We start from the raw sequence: 6000 nt of genomic DNA on the forward strand, positions 1-6000 counted from the left end.
GCAACATATTTCAGTCGGTGTTCGGGTAATTTTCATGAATAGATATAATGTTTTGTGCATGTGGATATTTTTCCAGAAGTCTTTGCCTAATTTGGTGTTATTTGATAGATTGTATAAAACATTTTTTTCTGATTAGACATAAGGCAATATCATCTGATTACATTCTCATTAGTGTGAAGTTACTTTTATTGAAATGAGATATATTTCACTTGATGCATATACAGGGTGGGCCATCGAAAACTTGACATGGAGGTTTTGGGTACTAATCTTCCAAATCCTTAAAAACGCTCACACAGGTCGATTGTTATTGGAAGGGGGACAGTTTTTTCCCCATTTACAGCGTCGTCACTTCAACCCCGTAGCAGAGGGGTGAATAACCCTTGGAATCGACAATTATGGCGATTAACTGTGCCATTTAGAAAAAAAAAGAACATTCATCACTGAAACAAATGTTGAAAACAACACTAACCAACTCGCAAAATTGCAAGCGTCGATCGAAATCATCTTCATTCAGCTCTTGCGTTAATTTAATCTTGTAAGGATGCATTTTGTGGGTTCTTAAAATACGCCAAATGCTGGTTCGTGACACCCCGGAAACAAATGCTAACTTTCTTGTGCTCAAAGTATGATCAAGCTCAATCATGGCATAGAATTGCCACATGTGTCGCCCCATTTGTTACTGGTGGTTCGATTTGCCGTTTTGTTTGCTACAGATCCAGTAGCGCGAAATTTTGAAATTAAATCGAAAACATACTGTCGCGACACATTCTTTCCATGTTGTTGATTGAACAGTTCAGCGGCTCTCGCAGCACAACGTCTATTTCCATAGTACAGTTCAATCAACTCAACCCTCTCTGCAGTTGTGTAAACCATTGTTTCTTTAGCAAAACTTTACGGCACTCACTACTAGTAATAATGTAGATATCACTTTTAACATGAAAATGAGAAATAGAAACATTATTTTTAACCATTTCCCAATTGTAATAGTCCTCTCATCAAAGGAGAACTAAATAATTTACAAAAAAGTAACGTAAGTAACAAATGAAAGAGTTTCAAATACATTCCAACTGAGCAGTGGCGTACAACAATTTGTTGCTATTAACAATATTGAAAAAGTTAATTATCGGAAAGAACTCTTTTGAATACTTCCAAATTCGAAAAAATATACACCATTGTTTAGAGAATTTCGAGATCTTTCAAACGATATTCGACTCGATTGAAATTCTAAGGGTTGTTCACCCCTCTGCTCCGGGGTTGAAGTGACGACGCTGAGGAAAAAAACTGTCCCCCTCCCAATAAAAATCGATATGTCAAATTTTCGATGGCCCACATTTTTTCGCGTTGATTGGTATATCCTGCAAAATGTCTTATGATGAACAGACAGACAAATATCATATGAACATATTTTCATCAGTATTGAGGCACTTTCGCCATGATAGATATACAGTTTGTCAACTTGAAATGCACCACCTTCTATATTGTGGACATATATTGTGAACTAGCGCGGGGGGGGCAGAACCTCTAAAATCTGGAAAATAAAAAGGGATTGAGTGATATTTCATTTTTAAAAATAACACATGCTTCACCTGTCTTTCAGTACTTTTGTCGAAATGGAGTGAAACCGTGAAGATATTTCAGTACCAGTGTTTCGTAATAAAACTCAAGAAATCAATAACAAGTAATTCATCTTCTCAAATGTTCAAAATGCTGTCCATTAATATCTAAACAGTGATAAAGTCTGCTCTCAAAGTCCTCTCTAGCATTCCAAAAAACTAATTCTAAAAGTTCTCTACACGCTGTTTTTGTTCTCATCTTCAAATTTTTCATATTTCAAGGATTTGTTTCATGAAAGAAAGGATTGGATCATCCGAGAGAAGAAAATATCAAGAGCAGATAGTATTTGGTTCACAGATGGATAAAAAACACCTTCAGGGTCTGGTGCAGGTGTTTTCAGTTGCAGATCCAGGACAGATATCAACCTTATGATACACTGTTTGGAACCTTTGGTGTGATGATGAATATAACTGGAGTTTTTTCCCAACACCAAATCATTATTTTTAACACATCGACACGTGTTTCGAGGTGTTAAAAATAACGATTTGGTGTTGGGAAAAAACTCCGGTAACATTCAGATATCAACCTGCTTAGGGACCTATACGACTGTATTTCGAGCTTAAATCTATGGTATTGAATTATGTGCGGAGAGATTGGTAGAATGCAACTAAACACACAGATCAATAAAAATTTTCTCGTGGAAGCTATTCGCTCCTACCAAGCAACGTCTCAGTCGGTAGCAAATTGCCAAAAACGACTCTCCTCAATAGGAAGCCATAACAAATTGTCTCTGGTCCAAATTCCTTGCCACACTGGCCTGGAAGGCAATGAGGCTGCTGACTCCCTCGCAAAGAAGGGTGCTGCAAGTAGTTTCATCGGATTGAAACCTGTCATTGGCATTGCTTTAGGCTTCGCCAAACAAATATTGAACACCTGGGTGGCAAGAAGATTGAAAGACTTCTGGCAAAATCTTTCAGGATTGGCTCACTTCAAGGAATGTATTCAGCTTTCGAAGTTTGATACCAAACAGTTGTTGGACTACAATAGGAATGAACTACAAAGTCTAACAGGTCTCCTTACAGGTCACCGTCGTCTGAATCATCATATGCAGAGACTCGGACTGGCGGAAGAGAGTGTGTGTCGCTTCTGCTTGCAGAATGATGAAATAGCACTGCGCCTGCACTGTGCCTGCCCCACTGCGGACCGAATCAGGTTTTCAGAGTTTGGTAGAACTACACTTTTACCATCTGACCTGGAAGATCACTCACCATATAAATCAATCGACTTCGTCAAGAAGCTGGATTTATATGGTCAAGTTTGAATAGGGGTGAGACACAATGAACCTTTGCAGGTTGGTGTGAGGTTAAAAAGGTTCTTCAACTCAATTAAACTAGGTCCTTCTCTCATGTTGAACCGTTGCTAAGAAGAACATTCTCATGAAACAATGTTTACTGAATCGAAATTAATAAAATAATCACATGTAAGCAACTAGTATGATATTCTTGTGACATTGCAGTGATATTGTTATCAATTTGAGTTGATTTGAAAGGATGAAATGTCACTCACATGACAGTGTAACATAAAGAAAGTGTATATAGGCTTACCTTCCATATTTTTAAGGAGTTTAAGTTGAAGCAGGTTACCACATAATTCTGTTACAAAGTTTTTATCCAGATAGAAAATTATTCGACGTGACGTTTCGGTTGTTAGTATCCACAATCGTCTCCAGGTGATGACTGGTCATCAGCCATCAGTTTCCAGAAAAATCGATTAACAACCGATTTTGGTCACGAAAATGGCTCAATATATCAGTTCTCCACACTGTAATTCATATTGACCACTGAAATTATCATGTTCAAGTTTTGAAAATATTTATCTTGGAGTCTGTTTCGGAATTGTAGTGTTAAATTTCTTACAGAAGGCTACTCTCTATTGTATTGATGTGCTGCCATCTGTTAACGTCAACCTTGACTGTATTCATTATGTTTTGTTGCCGTCACAGTGTCGCTTCATATCGAATTATAGTCTCCTTTTTTTTCATCAGTTATACTATATACGTGTCCTCAAGCTAGGCAATCAATTCTTTATGATTGTCTGGTATGTTTTTTTTATGAATATTGGTTTCCGCTGTCATTTTTTCTCTCTAAACTGTCGATCAACGTTTTTCACGAGCTTTCATTCAACTTGCATTGTTTGTATGTGTTTGTGTATTTATGTGTATATGTTACTTCAGGTGAAGTCTTGTAACTTTAGTTTCAAGGGGGACATATTTCTATATAAAAGACAACCTCTTGTTGTTCACCTCCAACCCAAAATAACCCTCATGCCAAAAATTTCAAATTGCAATAAAAGTTGAGTTACAACATATTCGAAAAGTCTTCAAATCTGTATTCAATCCGGTAACTTTTTCCGCAGTTCCGGCATAATAACCCGGAAAGTTACTATGCCGGAACTGTGGCTTTGGTACTGAGCAATATGGGCCCTGAATCAGATTGGAAAGGGGGTCTATTAGAAACATAAAAAGTGATGAGGAACCATACCCGGGAACACACAGGAAAACGGGAAAATAATCACAGGGCTATTCACTGAACACTGCCTTTTGAGATGATGCCTGAACAAAATAATGTTGTGCAATAGAGACCTTGGCTGTGAGCAATGTACCAAAGGGACAGAGACAACTTGTCATCTTTTATGTGAATGTAAAGCACTGGATCATAGCAGGCAAAGAATTCATGGAAAATCCAAGTTATGCCCAGAAGAATGTGATATTCCGGCAGGGGACCTGTACAAAATAGTTTGAAACCAGTTTCAGACGGCTTCTCGATAGTAGAACAAAAAGCAATGAGGAGAAGCCCCAACCTCATTTTGTTATGGATGATTCAACTAAAGAACTTGGCATAACTCGATTATTCATAAATTTGAAATATTCATCATCATTCAGATTTGTTTTCAAAAGAAATGGCCCTTCAATAGAAATGTCCAAAATTCCTGTCCAAACACTCAGTTCTTGGAGATATCGTGTGAATTTGGTGGATTTGAATCACTTCAGTAGAGAAAATGTTATCGATTTACTTTGCTATTTAAATAATTCATTCGAAATACATGCGATGTACAAAAAAGTTGAATTACAGTTGACGTTTTCAATGCTTACATCTTTTTCATTCCATGAATGTGATATGCCATTCAGCAAGATTCAGAGCCCGACAGTGACGAAAACTCTTATGTACATGAAATTAAAGCGAGTGATGACAGGAATGTGTGGACACAAAAACTACAAGTAAGCTGCAAAGACAGAATACTTGAACCTATCACATTCAAACTGGATACTGCTGCTGATGTAACAATGGTACCTGTCCAAGTGCTGAATGATGTAATTAATGAACTACCTCTGAATGAATCTTCGAATAAAGTATTTAGTGCAAAAAAGCAAGAAAGATTCAAATTTCTAGGTACAGTTGAACTAAAACTGAAATATAAAAATAGGAAAATTACTGAAAATGTATTTATCTCTGAAGAGATCGATGTCCCATTGCTGAGCAGGAAAGCATGCCAAGGGTTATATTTAGTAAAAAGAATTTATTCTATAAGCACTGAGACAAATTTGGTCTCATTATTCCAAGAACTAGGCGATATGGAGGGTGAATACAAAATCGAAATAAATGAAAATGCTGGACCATATGCAATTTCTGTACCAAGAACTGTTCCAGTTCCATTGAGAGACCAAGTAGAAGAAACTTTAGAAGGAATTCAGAAAAATGGTGTCGGTGTTCCCGTAGATCATGCGACTGAATGGTGTGCCCAATGGTAGTTAATATAAAGAAAGGAGGAAAACGGGTCCGTATCTGTGTCGATCTGTCAAGGTTGAATAAAAGTGTCAAACGTCAGTTTCATCAAATTCCAGCAGTAAAGTTACGATTTGCAGAGATTAGAGGGGATGAATCAAGCAAACTTGATAGCAAACTTAATTTAGCCAAGGAATCAAGAGACTACACAACATTTTTAACCTCATTTGGAAGATTTGAATTCCAGAAATTACCTTTCGGTATTACATCAGCACCAGAGGAATTCCAGAAAAGAATGTCACGAGTCCTTGACGGAGCAAAAAATACACTAGTTCATATGGATGATGTGCTGATATGAGAAAAAAAACACAAAAGTGGAACACGATGACTGCCTAAGAGAAGTGCTCGAGAGAAAAAGCACGTATAACCTTGAATTAGGGCAAAACTGAATTATGTAAGCAGAAAATCGATTTCTTGGGATTTGTCGAAGGATGTGGTAGCACCAGATCCAGGCAAGGTGAAAGGAATTGTAGAAATGGAAGCACCAAAAGATGTCAAGGAAGTTCAACGCCTTATGGGTACTGTAACATTCCTTATCGCTAATAATAGTGAAATTATGCAACCAAGTTTAGTCAGTTCAAGCAATGCATTTCTATGGGGCCCA

The sequence above is a fragment of the Leptinotarsa decemlineata genome, unplaced genomic scaffold, assembly GCF_025532065.1.
Source record: "Leptinotarsa decemlineata unplaced genomic scaffold, Ldec_3_MD MMD2_tig00000505_RagTag_RagTag, whole genome shotgun sequence".
Taxonomy (NCBI): domain Eukaryota; kingdom Metazoa; phylum Arthropoda; class Insecta; order Coleoptera; family Chrysomelidae; genus Leptinotarsa; species Leptinotarsa decemlineata.